Below are 25036 nucleotides of genomic sequence, written 5' to 3'. Positions count from 1 at the left end.
CCCCAAAATCATTGAATCCCTTTAAAAGAATGCAATGACAGATCGGTGGGCTATCCTTTGCAGAAAGAGCACTCAATAAGTTGACATATTTGTGTTTAGTTTCTCACTTTTCCCTGACAGAGCTGTCAAACCATTCATTCCTTGGAAATATCACGAATGTTCTAATCTCGAATGGCTGTCAGGCGTTTTTCCAGGAATAAATGTGAAACTTTAAAGCACGTAATGAGAAGGCGTATCGCAATTTTCCGAGAAGCGATTCAAAGTGCTACCTTAAAAAGGAATGGATCTCCCCACGAGGGGCGTGCGGAATGATGAATTGCATATGATATGACAGTGAGAGCTTGAGAGGAAAAGGGAGGTAGCGCTTTTTAATGCTGTTGTCTAGTTGCTTTCATTCTCTGCACTGCTCCCTGTGTTGTCTTCGGTTTTTCAGTCTCAAGCTATTCTCCCCCATATTGTCCCATTCATCTGCCCTGACACCAAGACAATGGCTGAGGGACCATCACATGCCTCTCAGCACTTTGAAAAATGAACTCTTTCTCACTATCCTCTTACATCCTCAGCAGTATAAAACACCCCGCATCTCTCAGCACGTCTACGCCGGTACTCTGAATCAGGCTTCTTGTGATTGAAGCCAAACGGGAGCATGGAGGAGATTTCTTCTTTGGAGCGAAGGTTAAAATCAGTCTGTAGAAAGATCACGGAGGTCACAGCTCTCGACTGGTGCGAAGGCACAGACGTGTGTCCCTGAGGTGCAGACAATGGCAAATTGCTTTTCAAATAGAAAGGGTCACTTCCGCTCTCAATGCAACAGAAATGTTGATAGTCTTAGAGAGAATCGTGATAAGTATATTGCGATATATTTCAGAGAATATGGATAGGATTTAGAAAAGTTTTTATATGTACAATGTTGAAGAAAACCTAGTGAGCTGACTCAAAAAAAAAAAATCCTTGTTAAATGTCCTATTTCACTCTGAAATACGGGTTTAATTTCTAACATTAACACATGACTAAGCTAAAACATCACATAACACTCTTTTTCTTTACTTTTCTTTGTTGAATATCCTGTTTTACTCTGAAATATGTCATACTATCAAAGTCAAATTGATTGTGAGCATGCGGCTGCTCTTTAATTCTAACATTAGCATGGGGCTAAGCTAACATTGTGTAAAATAACACATTTAGATCCATCAATACAAGTCAGTACTGATCATATTTCTCTTGGCTTATCAGTGTGTTGAGTGAAACCTTGAACAAAATTAAGTGTCTTAGAAAGAAGCATAATTAGTATGCTAATAATATATTCTGAATATAATGCCCAAAAAGCATCTAGGTAGGCAGCACACTGGGATTTGAGACACATGCTAGCATGTCATATGCTGTACAAAAAGCAGCTGAAAGAAATGCCGGAAGACCTAATATTTAATCAGTTCAGCAATGTTCAGCAATACCAGAGCACTGTCAAAACAAATGTGTAAAACACTCCTCAGCTTTTAAAACTACAGTACTATGTCTTGAAGGTAAAAAAGCATTTTCTTTTTAATGGTTTTCATTTTGCTGCGTGTAAAACGCTAAACTCCATCAGACCCCCGGTGTGTTGTTCACGCAGAAAACAAAAAGCCTATTTGTTGTTTAGACAGCGTCTTCAAAAAAAGAAGACAAAAAATTAGTACTGCACCTTCTCTGAGTGCATTAGGAAGAATCTAGCGCTCCGAGGCACAATTGCTTGTGTATAATGTTCGAAATGATTGTTGACTTTACACCATAATTCTGTTCCCAGTCCACAACGAACCACTCAGTCTGCTAACACAATACAGACAACAGAAACTGCAAACACATCTCCCAGTCCTTGCTAGGCCAATGAAAACATCATCAGCTGGATGGTGATTACTGCTGTGGGCACATCATTGATCTCCCAGAGAGCTGGTCCATCCCGTCACCGCTTTCACATAATGGCCAAACTTTTTCCCTGGGCTCTAATCGATACGGCGTGAGAGCCTCCACTAATGTGGCCCGACCGCGATGGCGAACCCCCATTAACTTTGATCTGTGCGGAGTGGATCACCTCCCTGCATTCAGAGTGCCTTCATTGACCCAGTGCATCGCTGCACTGTAAACCAACAATCAAAACATACAGTAACTCCATATAACCATTAAGCCATTTCCTTGCATACACCCCCTTTGGCGAAAATCTAAACGACCGGACTTAAAACGGATGCATAATTAATAATTGTTTAGGTTTGGCTTCATGAAAGGGGAATGTTTAAATAATGCATGCCTTTACGGTGTCGTTTTTTTAATAGGGTTTGCTCTCAGAGCCTTACGTATTCTTTGCTGTCCTAAAGGAAGAACTGGTTATTGGGTGGTATTGATTCTCTTCCAACCCCCTCTAGCGTGGAGGCATTAGTCAGCTCTGGCTGTCTGCCAACTAGTCTACATAACTGAGAGTCTGGCGTGTTGCATTCAGGTTGAAGGATATTTTTAATCTCGTATATGCAGCCACTGTAAATCGGTTTATTTTCATAATTAAGAGAAATTGCTGCACTGAAAGATCAATAGGGTTAAAGATATACAACTGACGGCAATAACAAGCAATCTGAATTTGGTCTTGCAGTTAGGCCACGTTAAGCCAGAGCGCTGGAACTCAGTATAGAAGAATTACAATAGAAAGACACCTGATTCACAATTTGATGTGTTCTTGTTTTCAATGAAGTTCAATGAAGTGAAACTCAGCACTTGTGGCATAATGTGGACTGCCACAAAAATGTATTTCTACTTGTGCCTCCTCTTTAAAACAAATAGCAAAAATCTGATTTACAGTGAGGCCCTTACAATGGAAGTTAATGGGGCCAATCCGTAAACACTAAATACTAAGTTTCACTAGAATAGCCACAGGACGTAAATATTAAGAGTCAGCATGATTTTAGTTTGAAAATCATAAGCCATAAACCCTAAACTTCACTGTATAAAACATAATTTACACATATTTACAGGTTAAACTATACAGATAATGTAAGGTTTTATCCAGTTTTACAACTTTATTGCCATGACAACATATCCGGTCCTACACGACCCGCTCCGAGCGGGATTCGAACTGGCATCTCTGGCATGGGAGGCAGGCAGCAAACAAGGAAGACTACAGTTTCAAGTGCTCCTCTTGAGGCCAGGGAAGTGCGGTTTACTCACACAGCTCTTACTAGCTTGCCTAAGTTACACTCACCCCCCTAAACCTGACTCCCATCCGGGTCATGGCACCAAATTTGACCGGTCCTACTCGAGCCGCTTCGAGCGGGGATTCAATCCGGCATTTCCGGCATGGGAGGCAGGCATGCTAAAGGCCGTAGTCTCTAGCGCTCCTCTTGAGGCCTGGGAAGTGAGGTTTACTCACACAGTTCTTACTAGCTTTGCTCCATTACAACATCAAAATGCCTGAAACCCTACAATGACTTCTAATCACACACAAGTTTTAACAGAATAATGAATTTAAGTGCTCTTACAAAATTATAAGCTTCACATTTCTTCTTTTAAATTCTTTGTTAGTGTCTTATCATAACCTAAAATTTCACCATTTTTTGTGCTTTTTTTGTTCATTGAAAAAATGAGAGACAAGTACAGTTTAAAATGTGGTTCACCACAAAAGCTGTCAATTGAGCTTAACTTGAACTGGGAATATTCCTTTAATTCAGTTTCTTTGAATCTCTCTCAAATTTTTCCTCTGGTGGCTCTGCTAAGACTTCCCATCTGTAATTAGTTACAAATTGGACATATCGCTAATCCTCAGTTTAGACTTTGCATTTACATTTACTTTTATGTTCCTGGAAGATGCTTCGATGCAAATGTCTCCCCTGGTTTCAATAATGATCCGATTCTTTCCTTTGGGTTGCAGATGTGAGGTCGCCCGGGAGGATGAGAGAACGCTTGGGGGGTAAGAGTGCCGGCTGAATTCATCAGCCCGCAGGGAAACCGGCATCCCACCCGGCCGACATTTTCAAAGAGCTCAAATGTGCAATTATAAACACGCTGAAGCGAAGTTGCTTCATTTTACTTTTCCATTATTTCAGGGCCGAGTTGAATCATTTGGAGAGAAATAATGAGTCAACCTAATCAAGGACTTCCGCTTTTTGCTCAACAATAATTACATAGTCAGACCCGCTGCAGAGCTGTATGATTTATGACAGGACATGATGGATATTAATGGATTTCTTAATTGGTGCATATGTTTATGAAATTGGCTGGCAGGCACTGACATAACAGGCTGTCAGGTAATGCGAGCCCTCTTCAGGAACTGCCTGGGTGGCTGTGAGGATAGAAAGATGTTTGCTGCACCTCTGTCTCTGCAAATAAAAAGGAATAAAAGAAGAAAGGAATGGAAAAACCCAGGCTGCATTGAGGAAACCCACAGTGCTCGTGTAGAAATAATGTATCGCTGTTGCATGAATGCATTTTTAATGCTTTTTTTGTTTAAGAATGACTAGAAACAAAGACTCCACAACATTAAACTTTCATAAACAAACCCGCTCACTTTTTATTGGAACTAACTGCGAAGAAAGTACTTTAGTGAGGTTCTCATATAATACGGTTGCGTCACCACTGTCTGGAAATGAATGATTTCATTCCATTTCGTTCCTCTCTTGAGCTCAGACAGAACTGTCAAAACAAGACCCTCTGCCTATAGGTCAAACTAGTTGATTGTTCTTTCAACTCACTTCCTAAGCCCATAAGATCATTATAGTAACTCAATACAGGTTTAATAGAGCATGTGGTTGGAGGGCAGATGTGTGTATGGGATTCTGGCATGGTTCACTTGCTTTTAACATATGCGTGATCTGAATCCCCCTGTAATTAAATAGTCAAACAAACTGTAAAATATCTCTCCAATTATTGCCCCTGGATGTAGTCAGTCATGTCTAAAAATGTTCAGGTTTAGTCTACCCATCAGAATTCAACCAGCCGGGAAGGTAAATTGTCATTGAGGCATCGGTGATGGGAAGCTCGCAACATTAGCTGAGGAAGAGAATCCGATTTAATTTCATTGTAATTCTCCTTAACGCAATTTGCTCCGTGCCTCAGTGAGGTAAAAGACACAAGGAATGGCATTATGCCGTTTGATCAAATAACGTTGTGTAAAACAACCTGAAGATGCCTTTTCCGTAAGATCTTGGCTTTTAGAACTCGATTTCAAAAAGTTCAACCGTATGATCTAGTTTAGAAGTCTCTAAAAGCCTAACAGAAGTCTGGTAAAATCCTGATTATTTACAAGCTATTATTTCACACATATATGTTGCGGTTCGTAGTGCGTTGAGAGACACGGCAAGTGATTGGCGGTAATGATGATATTTAAGGAGATGCATAATCGAACAGAAGAAGATGGCAGACGGTCCTCCGTGTGTGGCTCAGGTCTCCCACAGATCGAAGCTGAGAGAAAGACAGAAAAGGATGTTCTGCTCGGATGGACTCCTCTACATCTGCCCTCTGGGCTTGCAGTTTCTCATTAAATGCAGACAAAGAGTCCATGTTTTTTTGTCTCCTGACGAGGCCCAGACTGAAAGCGCGGGGACCGTGGACACGCTCGCCCCATCTGCGGCCCTGACTCGCGGGCTCGCCCTGAGAAAAAGGAAAAAGCTGCGGAAGAAATCGAAAGGAGAGAATGACACGATCTCATTTTTCAACTGTGACTGTCGCTGTTGATGCACATACACATATACGTGCGTCCACAAATAGCGACTGCAGCAACGTTTCGATTCTGGCTTGAAATCTAATCAGCCACACGTGTGCAGATTTCACGTTTGGAAGTGGTGCGACGGGGGTGTCGTTCACACTTCTTGTGAGAAGAACAGCAGGAAGGCTGTTTCATTAAGCATCTTTCACCATTACCACACCATCTTCCTTTTAGTCACTCTTTCTTCCTGCTTTGTGGTGACTTACAGCTGAGGGAGTTCATCCTGCATTGTTTCCATCTCGCCTATTCAGATTTCCAAAGGCTTGTCATGAAGCAGCCGGATGCTTGTATTCACCGCAAAGCTAAAGATTATTGAGCCGTGGTGTCTTTTCGTGAGAAAATATCCCCCATAATGCTCAAAGTTATTGCCTCTTACGGACAGGGAGCAGAAACTGTAATCTGGCTATTTTTATCGCACACAAACTATTGTCAGCCTCAGACTTTGTTCTTTGCGGGGATGAGCGCCGCCTCGGGCAGTAATCACTCTGACAGCCCTCTAGTCTCAGAGAACCTTTGGATTTGTGATTTTCCCGCTCCGTGGTCTTTGGATACATCAGAATTTGTAATATTTCGGTTTTAGTCTTTTAGCGGCTCAGACTTTCATATTTCATGACAGACAACTGTGGACTGCACAGTCTGATCTGCAAAAATATGAGAATGTGGTGAAAATGGTATTGGTTTGAAAACCGTTTCCTGTTCTCTCAACAGACATTGCTTAGAGTGCAAGGCTGATGGATATGTTTACTTATGCAGTGAACAAATTAGCTTTAATTAAAGCAAATTGCACTCTTGCTTCCAAGCGAGGAAATATAGGATATTTGTGCTATAATTGGTTGAATGCTTAAACCACACAGTTTGATCATAATTCTTTTGTTGGAAATTAGCGAACAAGATCACCAGTCGTTTTCTAAATGTTGGATTATATAGTTAAATCAAAAACTGTGACATGACGCAGTTTGAAATGTCCCACAGTTTGTAAAACAAACAAATAAAGACTTTTTTTTACAAACTGTGGGAATCGGCAGGATTGCACAAATTCTGTCGGCAGAGCTTAAAGGGGGGGTGAAACACTCATTTTCAGTCAATCTCATGTTAATCTTGAGTACCTATAGAGTAGTACTGCATCCTTCATATCTCCAAAAAGTCGTTAGTTTTATTATATTTATAAAAGAAAGATAGGCAGTTCCGAGTCTTTCCGGAAAAAAACAAGCGGCTGGAGGCGTGCCATGTGGGCTGTGCTTACGCGCCGATAGCTAACAACACACAGACATTTGAAGCAGTTTTACTGCAATAATGAAGAATATCTGGTCACACTTTAGATTACATGGTCAAAATCTAGCTATTAACTAACTATTAACTGCCTCAGTAAACTCCTAATTACTTCTTATTAGTAAGTAAGGTAGTTGTTAAGTTTAGGTATGGGGTAGGATTAAGGGATGTAAAATATGCTCATACAGAATAATGCATTAATATGTGCTTTATAAGTGCTTATAAACAGCCAATTAGCAACAGCAACTTAATAGTGAGAATTGGACCCTAAACTAAACTGTAACAGAATATCTTAATAATAAGAAACAAAGTCACTATTATGAGAAATGTCTCATTATTATGAGATGTTACAGTAAGTCATTATTATGAGATGTTAAGTCATTATTATGAGAAAGTTTCTCATTATTATAAGATACAAAGTCATAATTATTCGATTTCCCCCCTAAATATACAATATAACTTGTAATTATGAGAAAGTTTTTCATTATGAAATATTAAGCCATAATTGTGAGAAAAGTGTCTCATTATTATGATATGCTTAGTCTTTGCTAAGTCTATTATTATAAGAAATTTGCTCAATATAACGAGATGCTAAAGAAATGCTATGAGAAAGTTTCTCATTATGACGACTTACAGAATCTGTTTTTTTTTACTCAAATGTGGCGGAAATGGTATTCCATAGTTTTCTTTTATATCACCCTGATATTTCTGACTTTATGCCCTCCCTCCCTCCCCTCTATATATATATATATATATATATATATATATATATATATATATATATATATATATATATATGTATATATTTACATATCAAATTTTTAATTCAAAAATAAAAACATGCACATCATTATGTTAATGGCCCATTATAAAAAGATAATGTAGCATTTAACACTTTACTTTGCTAATCTTTTTGGGGTTGGGGGGGGGGGAGATCTTGTTACTGGAAAAACTATACTTTTTTGAGAACAGCTAATTTCACACTACTGAAAAATGTAGTTAAGTTCCTTACAAACAGTAATCACTGCTTATGCAAAAGGCAGCAATCATGCTTATTCACACACAAATACACTCACAAAGGTTTTCGTGATCCATTGGCCTACTTAGGTGATCAAAATTCTCATTTGGGTCTGCGAGAAACCCATCATTTGGTCATTGGGTCCAGAAACCCATCACTGGCTCAACAAGAAACGGATGAGCAGGAGCCAAGTCTAATTAAAAATTGGAGCGCAGATGTTTTGCCTCTTCACTTTCCTCTTAGACGCGTCTTCTCGGCATCTGAGGCTTTCATGCCAATGAGACGCAGTTTTAGAAGTTCATTAAAGTGATATTACTGGATTTAAACTGCAGACGTGCACTACAGGGCAAGATGCTTGAATATCACCATGCGGAACGTGACAGTGTCAATGTCTGAACAGCGATCCATGCAAAGGCTTTTCCAGAGAGAAGATCATCACATAATGCTGCAAACTGACAGCTCATTTACATAATGGAACAAGATGACAGTGATTTGTACAGTCAACTTGGTGGAAACTTTCGAAACTAAAACCATTCGTGAAATCCCTAATCCAAACACGTGGAAAACCGAGGCTAAAAGCCGTCCGGGATAAAAGGCCACTCTTTGGTTTTATGTCCTCCCAAAATACATAATAGCACCGCAGCACTTTCCAAAACACCTGTTTGTCACCATCTACTGCAATTTTCCTGATGCGTGACGTCTATGGCTGGTTTTGAAATTAACAAGTTTTGAGACAAAAACACTTATTTATGATTTTTCCGTTTCATTCAAGGTGATTAAATGAGTAGTTTTAGTAACTGAATGTCAGATAAGTGGAAGGATAAAATGTTAAATCCCCCTTGTTGTAGGGACTAAAAACCAAACAAACGAAAATAAAGGAGTTCACAAATCCCCATAACTCATCTCTTATCTCTTTAGTTACCATGGCAATGTCAGTTCTGAAACATAAAACTTGTCAGATCTTAAGACAGGATGTTTCTGTGATATGACCCCAGAGAACTGAGGTTTAGCGCGCCAGATATTTCACAGATTGTTTTTTAAATTAGACTGATTCTCTGACATCGGATTTCAATTATATTGTTTTGTTTTCATAATATTATTCTCACATTTCTGTTCAAAAAGGCCCTATATTTAAGACTAATAATGTCATCTATAGGTTTATCATTAAATAAACAGCAGCATAAACGTAAACGTCTTGGCTCAAAAGCAGCTTTAAAAATTAAAAGTGTCGATTAAGGAACGAGATCGGCGTAGCATCGTTCATATCGCGGGGGTCTAATCAAAAACGCTGATTCATGTTCCGAGCGAGATCTCATCACTCCGCCGTCGTTTCGTATGCGAGCTCAGCAGTGTTGCTTTCACTCCGAGTAACCCATGCCATCTGCCATGCTCAGCGCTCCCCGCTGAGAGACCATTAATTACCAGATTCACTCTGTGGGACAGTGGGAACTGAAACACTCACTTTAAGCACTTAAGTGCATGCCAGGAAATCACAAGTTATTTAATCCATCACTTAATTGATTCATTTATTAATTAGAGACTTTACATGTACCGTTAATGTGCTGATTTCACATACCGTGAGCCCCTTACTAAAACATACATGGTTAAAATGGGGAATTGTTTCAGACGCGCTTCCCTGATGCAATTACATGTGTGCACACAAGTTTTAATGATGTTCTGCTGCATGGCACTTATGGGCGACATTCACCTGTTATGCAGTTATGATGCAATGCCAGCAAAGCCACTGCCCCATCTTTCTCGTTCCCTCTCTCTCCCTGTTATTAGAGTTCCAGTATTTGATTATCCAGTGGAAAAAACACCACCGACTAATCCAGCTCAGATGCCCTTACTCTTTGGTTTAATATCTTAATTGGAGAGAGAGGGAGTGGGAGAGACCACTTTCATTCTCTCTATTTTTCTTCCAGAGATGAGGCTGGAGTGCTGATGTCAGGACAGTGCTGTTTCCGTGGTAATGAGCTGTCAGGGATATGAAGCTGGGCACTCGATTTCTCACATCACCCATCCCCCTTTCCAAATCAGAGCCAGAGACCTGAGAGCTAGAAAAGCGCTTCCCTCCTTGCGTTTTCTGGGAAGAGCGCCCTGGGGGACGACGGTGTCATAGGCGCAGAATGAAAGCGAGTCCAAAAACGGTCAGCTCGGTTGCAGGCTGAGCCAGTCCTGTAATTAGGCCTTTAGATGTCGTCTCTTCAATGGGATGGGGGGTGGGCTGGGGGGGGGCGGGGGGACTCAGGGAACCGCCATTGGTCTAAAGCAGAGGCTGTCAACTTTGTCGGGCCCAAGGAACCCCACCCCAGACACTCAGGAGTTCATGGATCGGATGATATAAAAATACTCTGAAAAAACACTGAAAAGCTTTTATTAATTTTTTCTAAAGCATTGACCTACTTTCTCAATTAACTATGTTTACATCCTTTATCATATCCTGGAGTCATCATGCCTCATGAACAATGTATGAGCAATCAATCAATCAATCAATCAATCAATCAATCAATCTATCTATCTATCTGTCTGTCTGTCTGTCTGTCTGTCTGTCTGTCTGTCTGTCTGTCTGTCTGTCTGTCTGTCTGTCTGTCTGTCTGTCTGTCTGTCTGTCTGTCTATGACCACCCCAGGGGCCCATGGACCCCCGGATGACAACGGCGGGTCTGAGGGATTGATTTAATTCACCAGGCGCTAATAAGACAAACAAACAGCCAAACCTCAGGGCTGTTCCAGGCCACGGTTGTAAGCCACACTGATGCCGCGATGCCTCATCACAAGGAGATGTGTCATAAAGAAGGTTTACGCAGAGCTTGTCGCAGCCGCGCTGGCAGTTAAACACGCACTATGCCTCTGAGAACACCACTGTACACTAGACTGTTTTCCATTAACTGAGATGCTGTCCCCCAGCCGATAGTGTTGGAGACAGCGTGCGCAGAGATCACTACAGGCTGTCAGAGCTGCTGATCTCCGGAGCGGCTGATCTCTGGGGCAGACGCTCAAAAAGAGGAATTCAGGCTGCTGGAGTTGGTTTAGCTGAACATTACTTTACAATTTGAAAATGACAACACAATCATTTTCGCCTATTCACAGAGGATTATCTCAATGCACAATGGAGGAAACGTAATTAGCTCATTATTCACATAGTAAGCCAAAACATGTCACAATGGCGCATTAGCAGTTGCTATTGTCAGGATAGCTGAGCACACTGGCTCTCTGCGCTCTCTCTTTGGAATAGAAAAGATGAATACAGTAGAGAAAATTTGGCAATTTTGCTTATTTACATTCTCCGACATAGACTTGTCATCTGTGCTGAAATGTACATTTGCTGGTGTTATTGAGAGTTCGCACATTCCAGCACACATAAGTCATGTTTCCTGCACTGATCTGAACTTGCAGCTGTGTGTCTCTGTCCATGGTGCTGAAACTATGCATGGCGCTATGTGTGTTACACTACCTACATTTACATGCGACCAAATAATATGTTAGTTATAAGATTGATGTCTCAACCGGACTAAAGGGGTGCACAGTCTTTCAAAAAGTTATTCGAACAAATGTAAAAAAGTTTAAGTTTAAAGAGTAAGTTTATTATTTTGTGTGAACTGAACAAGAATACTCTAAATGTGTTTCTAACAAAAGTGTATTTGTTTACTGTACTTGGATACTCAAGTATTTGTTCAAAACCTGTCCAACTTTCCAGACTGAGTCATTAATTTTACATTGCACAATATTGTGCAAGTTCCCAGCATGTATTGCAGCTAGCTTAAAAAACTATGTGGTTACAAATATTTAAAAAAATATATATCAGTGCTATAGATTTTACTGGCTTAATTTATTCTGCTGCTGTTGTCACTGTTAGTTAGCTCTGTTTTTTGATAAAATACATACATGAATGTTCCATGAAAATATTAAATATCATGGATTTATATTTCTGAAATAATATTTTGTAGAGGGGGATGGAAATGACCATTTTCACCTGAGATTGAGTCAATTTACAAGGGGGGGGAAATTATTTTATTTTTACATGGAGATTGGTAGGACCATTTGCATGCCAGATTGCTAAAAGTCAACAGATTTCACTAACAGACCTATCAATCTCTGTGTAACTATAAAATAATGATGCTGCTAGCTTCATTAGTCATTTTTACCCCCCTTTAATTTGTCTCTAAATCTCTGGTGAAAATTGTAAACAAATTGAGTGGATTGAGTGGATTACTCAATAAATATTCATCCATGAAACGTAATATTTTGGCTTTCCTGACTATTTATGTTTGTCTTTCTTCAGAAAAAAATATGAACAAAATCCAAAATTTGAGCCGGGGAAGTTCCTGAAATTTGGTTGATTTGACACGGAATGACTCAGTAATCAGTTGACTTAACTTAACAAATTGAATGCAATACGTTGCCTTAATATTTAAGTTATGTCAACTTATTTTTATAGTGTGGTGTAAACCTGAAATAATCTGAACAATAGGACAAAAAAGCATTTAATGCTTAACCCTTGTGCTGTGTTGAAAACCCTATAACACTTGTGGTGTTCCCGGTCAAAAATGACTGGCCTGCAAAAAAAGTGCTTAAAAATCTCTCGTTATGCTACATCATCACCAAATATTGGATTCCATCTTTTTGTCAACTTGATTTCTTAAGTTCCCAAGGGTTTAACTATTTGAATACAAAAAAAAAGAGATAATTTTATGGAGGATTCCAGTGTGTTGGTTTAATTAAAACATGGTAGTTTTAAAAATGTATTACTCTATTTATTTATTTTCTCTGCATGCCTTTCCCAAACCTTTTTTGACACCGTGTTAATCCCACACAGCTCCAATTAAAGACAAAATATATATTGATTTGTAGTTTGTGCGGATGCACACAGTTGCTCTCTTGTAAATGTTGTGTCATTTCAGTAATTAGCCTCTGGATAATATAAATGTTGGAGTTTGGGCTTGTGTTTGGACTGCCAGCCAACAGCAGTGGAAGGAACTAATTACCAGCCACGTGCCTGTAGAGTCAAAACCTCCACCCACATACACACACACTTAATTATACTGATGCACATACATATGCACGTAAGAAAATTGTAAATCTTTCATGCTTTTCTACATCCCCATTCAACACATTCACATAATGCACACAGTTCCATGCAAATACAAGTGCACACACGCCTATGCATTCGTTAGGGTCTTTTATTCTGTCGCTGTCATTAAGACACTAGAGAAAGCGCTGATGTTTGATGGATATGAATGCGTAATATCAATTTGGAGGGAGTGGAAATCAAGGACGAATGTAGCAAATTGGATTTCTGTAAGCACAACTAGACATGTCTCTCTAAAATTCTCAATGGTCAATGGATGTCAGAGTGTGTCAAAGGGTAAACTCCAAATGCCGGCAAAGGGGTCCAAGTGAATGAGAAAGCGTATTGACGCTATTCAGCCATCTTAAGTTAGATTCCCAATAGAAGTAAGCATATTTGTTCTGTCCGAGCTGCACTATATAGCATTGAGAACCAGTGTGCATTAATTTACATTTGAGTGCACAAGTTTGCATATCTTCCTGCACACATCATCCTAAAAACCAAGGGTAAACCTTTAAAAAGGATAATTAGTGTAAATTCAGTTATTAAGTTGTCTTGTGGAATTTATGCAAAATCACCTAATAAGGGCAGCACCTAAAAAAAGAAATATATTATCCCTTTTTTAATTATAAACATCTTGCAGATTATGCAAGGGGGTTGCAAATGTATGCTCTCCGCTGTATCATTTCACATGAAGTTATTGCTTATAACATCAGACTATGTACTTTGGCTAAAATGAACAAGGAAAAGGAAGTGAGGTGTTTTATTTCAGCTTAATTCACCTCTGCTGCTGTTACTAAACAGATGAGCGCACATATAAAGCATACTGTTCAGTCTGTTCAGTGTGTGTGTGTGTACAGTATGTGTGTGTGTGTATATATATACCCTGATATGCATTGAAATAATTTATTGAAGATCTTATTCTGTTATAAAACTTGAAACACCTAAATCTGTGCAAAACTGTTTCCATGTTTGACATTGCAGGTTTTTCGAAATAAACCAATTTTGCCAAGAGAAGTGAACTTCAACAGACATTCCCTGCTGAGTGTATAGGGAGCAATGAACACTGCGCAGGGACCCTGTGAATTTGAACAAAGCTAAAGTGTTCTCAGTGACAGTCCGTCAATCTCTCAAACCAAGGATTTGTCCACTATTTTTGCATCACTATTGCAAACCTTTGTGATTTTCCTCTCCACACCAAGTTGTGACATCATCCCTCTGTGTTCCTCTGTTCCCCCAGTCAGAAAGCTCTATTGTGTGCGTTTTCGATTCAATCCAGATTCCATCCACACCTTCCCTCTCAATTCCTCAACTAAATAATACAAACTCCCACTTCCTCATACTCACAGTACAAGCGTCACAGGCAAAGCCTCAGGCTAGCCCGGCACAGAGGAAATGAGCTCGGTCCTTTGAAGGCAATGGCTCCTTAAAGCTCAGAACAAGAGAGGACTGGCTCAATAATTACCAGAACACAAAGCAAAGGGTTTTCAAGTTTAAAGCTATAGCACTGCATGTGGCGTTTAGACTATTTAATTAGACAGATTTGTAGCAATGCATCCCCCAACCCCCCAATGCGCCTGTTCTGCTCCAGCTGAACTAGCACACATACATACATACGCTTGTCTTAGTCTCTCTTATAAATTCACACACAGCTACCCGACAGAACCGCTCTCACAAACACAAACTCAGCATACTCAGATACACACATACACCGGCCTATTACGGTCTAAGAAACAAACACCTTTTAACAAGCATGCACTCACAGATCCACCCACTCACAAGGGGCTTGCTGTCAGACACCTGCAGACACACACAAAACTCCACCGCAGTAAGTTCATTGTGCTAGTGCTCCATTAGAGATGTTGGATGCCAGAAGTGCAGGTCAACGATATAGCAGTTAAAACAAATTCACACAGTGGAAAACAACATTTCTTAACAAGCAGAGTTTTTTTTTTTTTAAAGTGTAATCTGGCTTTATTGACATTTAGACACTCTGAAGCTCATTTAAAAAGCCTGTTTTTCATCTCGCTAATGCATTTTTTTTTTTTTTTTTTTTTTTTTTGAACTAGCACTGGTCAACTCTGTAATTGAAAAATCCTCCCACACTGTCATATTTACTCACCCCTACATAGACATGCAATTGGAATAAACAGATATCCAGGCATGAGTTCTGATTAATTACCATGCAAAGCAATTCTGAAGTGCATATGTCAACATTTACCAGTCCATTTAACCAAAAATTTATGATTTAGTTTTATTTATTACACAGTGCTCTGGAATTTATTGTGATTGGTCAATCGCTGCAGTCAGCTAACAGGAATTTCGTAATAGTAAGTGAATCTGCAGGATTTCTGATTGATTATCGTGCCGTCACATTTACCATTGTTTGGCAAATTAGACAGGAAAATCCAGTAATCCATGCAATTGGGAATTTTATGTGAAGGCAAATCACATGGATTTACAGCATTGACCAAGAAATCTGAAAGTGACTTCTGTGCGAGTTGTGCTTCACTAAACCATTGACAACAGACAATGGACCTTTTTTTTCCTTTGACAGGAATGAAAACGAGGCTGAGGGATATAAGTACACATTCAATGGATTGTACTATACACAGCAGCTGACAAAACCCCCATAAAATGGGTTTGAATGTTGTGAAAATTATGTGATCTAGGGCCTTTATAAAGTGCTTGCCATTGTAAAGACTGCAAGTCTATCCCTCACAACTTTGTTTTCATCCATGTTATCAATCTACATCCATTATGGTCTAACCTGACTAAGGTCTGACAATAGACAGTGGACCTTTATTGCTTGCAAAATTTCGCTTCAGCTGCTATAGGTAAATAACTAGAAGAATAACAAAATGCAGTAAAAACTGAAACTATTTGTGCTAAAATCCAGTGTGCTTATAGTTATGATAAATAATGAGAACAATGTCACAACATGCATAGGCTATAAGTAGCAAACAGACTGTTCTTGAACAGCTAACATAACTGGATGCGACAGACACTGGAAACCTTGCACAATCAAGGTAAAATTTACAAAAGTTCATGAATCCAAAGTTATGTTAAAAATAAAATGGATAGCCTATCTGACCGCGACTGCTCATAACGGCAACTGTCGCTGCAATGTCTCAAATTTCACACCACGGACTCGCTCTCTCGCTCATACTGTACAAACGCAACGGCTGCCATCTTGCATGACAGTAATCGCAGGTAATCACAGCCATGCCGATATTTGGAAGCAGCAGCATTGTGAGTATGACATTCAATAAACAAGTTAATATGAAGTAATTTACTTTTCATACATAATATTGATGCTCCAAACAAATCTAGTGTGGCCTGTTGCACCTCCAAACAACACACAGTGATATTCAGCGTTTTTATAAATCTGTTGACTTAATGAGTCAATATTTCACTCATTCATTTCATATCTGAATGAATCAGTGTTTGAACGAGTCAGTTGAATGAACAGAGAGTCATCTGTTTCATACTTTAAGGAATCAGTCCTTGTGTCCCAATGTCCATACTATCAATCCTAGTATGTGAGATTAGAATAAGTGTGTCCCAAAGCATACTATGTTGAAAAGAGTATGTCAAAAGTCCCTGGATGGTCTACTATTTCTGGTAGATTTTCGAAGTGTGGATCTGTGCACACTATAAAAAGGATAATATTTCCCACAACTCATTGCGCTTTGGAAGATGATTTGGTTCAAAACCACACACACGAGTAAAAAGTGTTAAAAAAAAACACAAAATATGGCTAATATGCGCAACATACAGTGAGAGCAGAAAATAAACTTGCATCACAATAGGTGTAATTGTGATTGTCAAAACATTTGGTAACTACACAGAATTTTACACAATTTTCACGATTTCAATTCAATTCTTGGGATTTGATTTCAACCTTGATTCAATATTGACTCTTTGGATAAATATTATGTAGGCTACAGTAGGTTAATTTTTCTCAAGAAAAAATATATCTCACATAATGCTGTAAACATACAGAGAGCCCTGTCAGCTGGTATTATTAAAGGTTAAAAATTCAAAAATAAAATTAAATATAATTTGGTTTTCATTATAATCACAATTATGACACCAGTAAAAATATAATACAAATGTAATATAGTGCACATATTTAGCAAAATACTCTCTATAGCTATTCTTTCTAGTTAACTAACATGCTGGTCATTAAATGTCTTTCCTGAGGTAAATGTAACGTTCTGTGACATAATTGTTCACCTGCAGTTTTATTGACCTCTTTCCATGGTTGAAAAACACTGATTGATCGATATTATATATGAGGCATAAATATCTTTCGGTAAGTTGTACTGTATCTTTAAATAAAAAGTAACAGATCAGACGATCGGTTTACTTGAACTGAGGCGCTGCAGCGATCGGTCACGTCACATTTACAAGCGCCAAAACGGTATTTATTTAGTGAATTTCGTTATAAAATGGACAGAAAATGAGTAACCTGCTCTGTTCAGTCTGTCGGTGTCAGTGTCCTCTTTGCTCCGTGATTTTTCTCTGCGTGAGAAAATGGATGTGTGGCGCGAGAGCGTGTGAGAAGTGTAAATTGCGTGAGTCTCACGCTGAATGCGTAGAGTTGACAGCCCTGCTTTTAGAAGGGGGATAAATCGTCGGCAGCGTTCCTCTTTCCGCCATGCTTCTTCTCCATGTGAGGATTGTTTACATTAGACTAGAGTGGCACTGGGCCCATGCACACAGTGCTTCTCCATGTGAGGATTGTTTGCGCACGTGTTTCGCGCAGCATACGCAGTGTTTGTTTAAGCGGTTGATGGAAAATAAGCTAATGCGAGTTCTATAAATCTAAATTCTGATCTATTATTTTTCACGGTATTTTGAAGTGCCCGCGATAACAATATCGTGCATATTCATTACCGCGATTTATCGCATTACCGAATACCAGCACATGTCTAATTATGACCCATGACTGCAGATCAAAGTGCTCCTGCATTTCTCTCTGATGCGGTAGGAAATTAAATTAAATTAAATGTGGAGAATTTTAACTGTGACAAGGTGATTGACAGGCCAGTTTGCGGTGACAGGATGCAAGTAACAAAGCGACAGAGAGCAACCATTAAGACGCAATTGTATGGCATGGTAGTAGCCTATGTCCCAAAGCGTGTCTACTCTTTTGCTATACACTCAAAAGTGTGTACTTTTTCTTTACAAAAAGTTGGTGAATTGGGACGCAGCATGAGTTTTGAGAAAATCAGTTAAGTAAATGATTCATTTACTCACTTATAAGGAGTCACCTGCTTAATTCCGAAATGAATCAGCATATTTGACTGAATCATTTGAATGATTACTCAAAGAGTCGCCTCCTACTGGCGTATAAATGTAAACTGCAGAACGAGTCAGTGAAAAATGACTTCCTCCAGCTTATTTTGCAATAATGACCAGCAGACTGAACATTATCCTTACGAATTACACAGCTTTTCAGTTTTGCAGCGCATATGCCAAAATCTAACATTCTCCTCTCATCCACACATTTTGAAACAGATTTATTTTATCTAGAATGGGACATGACATGTTTTACTGACATGTTTTCTGGATTGCCAAAATGATTTTATCAAACATGACAATTTAAAGACCCTTTCTAAATAGGGCCATTAATTTCGATGGACAGCTTCCATCCTTTATTTGAACTTGTATGGTCGTGCTATACCGACAAGCTTCCCTTTTGTACCACCCCGCATCATGCTGGCATTGTTAACCGGTATGCACACAATCATCTCAGCTCTCATCTCGCCAGCCAGCAGCTCGCAATGCAGAGATCATGAATATTGACAGGAGATACAGGACTGGGGTCCGGCTGCTCATTTCACCACGTCAGGCCACATTGCAAATCTAATTCATTTTCCTCCCTGGACCACCATCTCACAAAACTGCCAAGTGTGATGGATTGAGTCAGAAATTCATTTTTCCTCATGTTCCAGAAATCTTGCAACATTACAAATTGAGGAGTATCCTGAGGTGGTTTGTAGAGCGCTGATTTGTTTCTGTCAAACGTTTGGGTCACATCATTCTGGGGTGTCATTGGTTTACACTCGCCTCCCTTGACCCCTAGCAACATTTTGAATGGACAATTCATAAAGAATTTTTTTTTTTTTTACTATAACCCCTATAAAAAATTTTCTTTTTTTCTTTCCCCTATAACTTTACAAAGTTAGAGGTCAATGTAGGTGTCTGTTGCCACCAGAAGAGGGCCAAAAAGAGCCCAAAAGGTCTATAATTGTAATGCAGGAGAGCTTTAATGATGCAGGCAAGTAGGATCCAATTGTAGTTATAATTAGGTCGGGACAGCCGGTTTGAAAAAAAATTGGTACTTTGCGAGAATCGCGACCTCTTCTGATGCATAAAAAGGGAATTGATCATGGAGGCGGCATTACTTAAATGATTTAACACTACAGTTCCCTATAACATAATTTCTATATTTAAAACAGAACACCCCAAATATTTTTTTCAATTACAATTACTAGGCCTATAATTATGATTACATAGCCTACTTGTAGGCTATATTTTATATTATTGATCAATATGTGAATCCGTTGACCAGGCAACACATGACACGAGTTGTGGTCTCATTGGCACAAATTAATTTAGATGAGATTAGATAAAACTGTATTGATCCAGAAGTGTGACCACCAGACGTCACTAATGCGCATTGTGTTAAAAGCTTCAAGTAATTAACCTTTTTTCGGCACAATTTGATGAAAGCCTCAAATGCTTCAGAAAGCCTCGGTTTCCCATCACTAGTAATGATAATATTTAACAAAATAACCCAAGGAGCAGAACATTTGGGAGACGAGAAACAAAAATAAACAACACCAACAAAACAGCCATGTAGGACACGACCTGACAAAGAACATAATGGGGTTTAAATACGCAATGTAACAAGAGGCTAACAAGGGACAGGTGAAGATGATAGTGGAAACACTACAAGGGTTACTTTGGGAACAAACAAGGGTAACTATGGGATTAGTAGCCTACAATGCAGCAATGGAAACAAAGGAAACAGGAAGAAATCACAGGTGAAACAATGGAACAAGGGAAACAAAAAAATACACTTCAAAATAAAGGTCCTGCAACACAAAACCGGGGAAACAAGACAGGGATGTAACAATAATACCTGGAGAAAGCCATCCTAGAAATAATTCTAATTGAATTAATAATTTATAGTAATTACATTGTTAAACTTATTATACATTACTTTTATAGTTACATATTTACTACATTTTACTTAAATATCTACAATTTAAAACAATTTGATTTTGTCATAATAAACAGCTACATTTGAATAACTGTTAATGGGGAAAGATGTGTGTGTATATTGTATGTTTAAAAAGAACTTTTAGTTTTTAGTTTTGTCGGCTGAACTTCTTAAATATTTCCACCCTGAAATTTGACGTTAATATTTCAATAATTTAATAACACACCCGCATGTTCATTCGCAGTTCATATCGGTTAATGGTCACACAGCAGGTAAACAATTCAAACAGTTCATCTATTTCAAGTGAGCGTTTTATTTTGATTATTTTAATCTTATACTTAAATTATTTAATTAATTATTAGCTTTTTATAAACTCACAAATTGTATGCAGTTCCCTCACAAACCCCCGGGGGTTCCTAAACCCAAGTTTGGGAAACATTGACAGAAAAACTGCATGCATTTTGCGGAAGAACTTTGTTTTGGTTGTGCTTTGGCTCTGCGTGACTGTGCGGATGAAAATGGTTATTCTACTGCTCATAAAACGTTCACTATTAGGCTTAAGAGATATAACCAGTTTGTATGGGAAGGATATCAAGCAGACTAACTGAAGACGTTACTGTAGTTATACCCATTAATAGACGTTACTTCCTTGAAAATAAATTCCAGCACAGTGCTACAACAACCATAATGAAATGACCTTTCACAATAGATAATGCTTTAAAATGAACTCTGTAAGAGAGCTACACATAGGCAATTTATCTATTAGGATGTACGAGCGGCCAGAGGTGTAAATGAGATGACAAATACAGAAATAGCACAGTCCAGAGAGGTTTTAATTCCAAAAGGTGCAAAAGAAATACATTTCCAATGGCAATAGTGTAATAATAGTGTAAAAAAACCCTCACCTGTTGTTGAGTAATAAAAATACCCTCTCTGCATCGCTTTTACAGCATTTCAAATCCCTCAGATCTGGCCATCTCTGAAAAGCCAAGCCAATGTTGATTATTGTGTTATTACGAGCTTTGTCGCGTTCTCTTTTTGCTAGCAGACTCCTTTTTTGACAACTAACCTATGCCACTCCCAAACCATACATGCATCAAAGTAGGATATTACGGATATGACGAGACACGCACGGGCGAGTGACGTATGAATGTACTTTCCCGCAAAAACCATCCTGTCAGGTCAAACACTTATTAATAGGCTTTCAATAGTGAACCAGAATTAGACAAAAACATGTTTTGGAAGAAGGACTGATGATGAATTGCCTTATTTACATTTTGTTATACCATGGTCTGGGTGAATACTCGATTCTGATTGGCTGCAGGGTGTCCATTAAAAAGTGATAGAGGACACCTAGTAAATAAACCGTCAGGCGTAACCAGGGAAACCAAGTTATTGTTTGTAAAAACTTTAGATTTCGTTTGTAAAACTAATTAAAATATACACTAATGTTTTAAAAATGTGTTATTTGGCAAGTGACCATGGTATAAGCGGGTTAATGGCCTTCGAGGTGTCCATTGTCAGGTATTAATGGACTTTGGCCTCCGCTGCGCGTCAGACGGTTCACGCCTCGCCGTCGTCCATTAATACCTGACAGTGGACACCTCGTTGGGCATTAACCCTTACTTAATTTGAACAAATTAAAAGTTATAGTGTACCTTTAACTGAAAGAAAAAAGGGGAAATGTTTAATTTAAGCTTCAGGAAAATGACATGAAATGTGTTTTAAAAGACATTAATTAACATATTTTCATAGGTATTTCTATAATTTCTAATCATGCACCAAATAAAGTAGGCCTACCCATAAAAAGGAATTACTTTGGGGTCCAAAGGGCTACCCGAAAGGGCTAACTTGACTAACCAGCCAAACTTTGAGCTCTTGAGATGAATGGTGGTGGTGAGGAACAACATGTAAATGCTCTATAGGCACAAATTGCTTGGATGAGTGTCTACTTCTGAAATCCCTCATAGCAGGTTTGCACTAAGTTAGCTAATATCCCCATTCCCAGCTGTTGTTGTGTTTTTGCTGACCAAACACATCTGAGCCCGGAGAGAGCTAGAGGCAATCAGCAGGCGGGTCGACAGCCTTGATCGATTATTGGCCTTGCCGTTGGCCGGGTGATTATATATCATTTGTATGTATTGTGTTTACTTTCTTAAGTGTAGCCTCCGCTAATCAAAGGCGTTCCGCTGAGACAAAATGCAGATGCTGGTCAGGAGCCATTCACTCGTTTTCCCATGAGTCACTGTTTCTCTGACTAGATCGGGCATGATGCCTGAACATTATACTGATAAAACCCTGACAGCTCCGGCCCTGGTTTGAGTGTCAGGACTGCAGCAGAGGCAATTTCATTAACTTTCCTTCTATCAGTTATTAGCAATATCAAAAGAGTGGGAAGTGTGTTTGTGTGCCGAGAAGATGGTTATCGATTGCGAGAAGATATCTCCTGAACTCTGTGTGGCTGCTGACACCGAGGGATTGCTTTAGATTGTACGAGTGCATATGGAGGACAGTTATGTTGCAGATAACTTGATATTTTGTGAACTGTGTCATCGAAGATAAATGTATAGTATCATGATGTCTTAAAGCGTTTTCTTTTGAACGGATAATAAATTCACAATTTTTCACTGAGAGATAATACGTATGGCTAAGAAACCGGGATGGTCACAGTCACTGAAAGCTCCGATCAGTGTCAACAAAAACTGAAATTAATTTGTTTCACGTGCCAGCAAAGTTAGTAAGTATCATGTACCCTATAAATAATAAATATATATTTTTAAACTCTTTAATAATAAATTAAGTTATCATTTTAATGTCATAATAGTTAAAAACCAAAAAAATAAATAATTTATTTAGTTAGAAGACAGTTGAATTGTGTCACTTATTAAAGATGATATTATAGTATCATGACGTCTTAAAGCTTTTCTATTAACAGAAAATAAATTTGAATTTTTTATCAGGGAGAAAATTCGTACTGACAAAGGATCGTAAGGTTACAAATAGTATATATAGTACATTTATTTATTTATAATTGCTCATTAATAATACACTGTAAGTGTTTATAAAAAATAATTTTAAACGTATTTATTTATTAGGGCTGTCAAAAGATTAATCGCAATTAATTGCATCCAAAATAAAAGTTTGTGTTTAAATAACATATGTGTGTGTACTGTGTATAATTAAATTTGTATATATAAATACACACACATGCTTGTATATATTTAAGAAAAATGTGTAATTTATATATAAAAAAATTATATTTATATATGATATAAATTATATATAAATATATACAGTATATGTATGCAAATATTTCTTAAATGTATACATGCATGTGTGTGTATTTATATATACAAGATAATTATACAGTACACACACATATATTATGTAAACACAAACTTTTATTTTGGATGCGATTAATCGCGATTAATCTTTTGACAGCCCTAATATTTATTAATTTATTTATTTGTGTATTTATTTCAGAAATATGTTTTTTAACTCTTTATAATAAACTGGAAATTATTATGGAAGCAACTTTTAAGCAATAGTTGTTTAAAACAACAACAAAATATTATTATTATAAACAGTTATATTTATGCATTTTTTATTATTATTTCAGTTTAGAGGACAGTTATGTTGCAGATAACTATCTTATGAATAGTGTCATTGAAGATGAATGTTTAATACCATGATGTCTTAAAGTGTTTTCAATTCAACGGACAATAAATTCGCCATTTTTCTCAGAGAGACAATTCGGACGTCCAAGAAACCGTGACGTTTGCAGTCACTGGCAGCTACACGGTCTCTCGCGCAATGCAATTCATCGCCTGCGAAAACCAATATTAATTCCAGTCAGCAAGGTTAATCCCTCAAATTGTTTTTTTTTCATTAAACATAATGATACCTGTGCAAGGTAGCCTAATGACCGTTATCCAGAAAGGTCTCCATATTGCTAGCGCTAATGTACTGTAAACTCTCTCTCTCTGGGAACCGTCAGAGATTTATTCTGGCATGAGAGTGTGCAAGTGAGCCCTGTGAGCATGAGTACTCTTCATTAATGTGAGATAATGTAGTGCTGGGAGGGTCCAACGCTCCGTAGTCCGTTCGTGCATGTTCTAAGTGCCCGAGTGTTGCTGTGCGGCTAAAGTGCGCTGCATTGCTAATGCATGCTAATCCAATAGACATGGAGCTTAAGTGTCATTTATCAACTCGTTTGAAAAAGTCCTGCACATTTTCACACCGCTTTAGATCTCTTGTACCGCGTATTGTTCCAAAAGATAAAAATGGATGTGCTGCTAGCCTGTTTTAATACAACGCTGATTCATTTTTAGGCGAGCTGAAAGTATTCATTACTCGTTCGCTCCCAATGGACCGTGCGAGGCGAGCGGTGTGTGATTAATGGTTGGTCTCGGTGCCCACACAAGAGCAAAAACCTGAAAACCAGATCCCAAGACAAAAAATAAAAATGCTTTGGCACCTGAGAGAAATTAGAGGAGGGCCAATCTGAATGGGCACTTGAGTTTTCAGTCCTCAAGTCCTGCTCCACTGAAGTAGCACACCTGCACACTAGGGCCTTGATGGTAGACAATGTTCTTGTTTGTGGTTATGGGGAAACGTGCTGTGGCATTAAACTGCTGTCTAATACACTACCTGTCTTGATTTCCATTCGAGATGGACTCCCACTCCTGCTATTGAGTGTGGCAAAGCGTCACACACAATGCAG

This window comes from Scardinius erythrophthalmus (assembly GCF_964197995.2).
Source record: "Scardinius erythrophthalmus genome assembly, chromosome: 23".
Classification (NCBI taxonomy): domain Eukaryota; kingdom Metazoa; phylum Chordata; class Actinopteri; order Cypriniformes; family Leuciscidae; genus Scardinius; species Scardinius erythrophthalmus.
The sequence above is the reverse complement of the archived record's forward strand: the minus strand, read 5'-3'. Positions refer to the sequence as shown.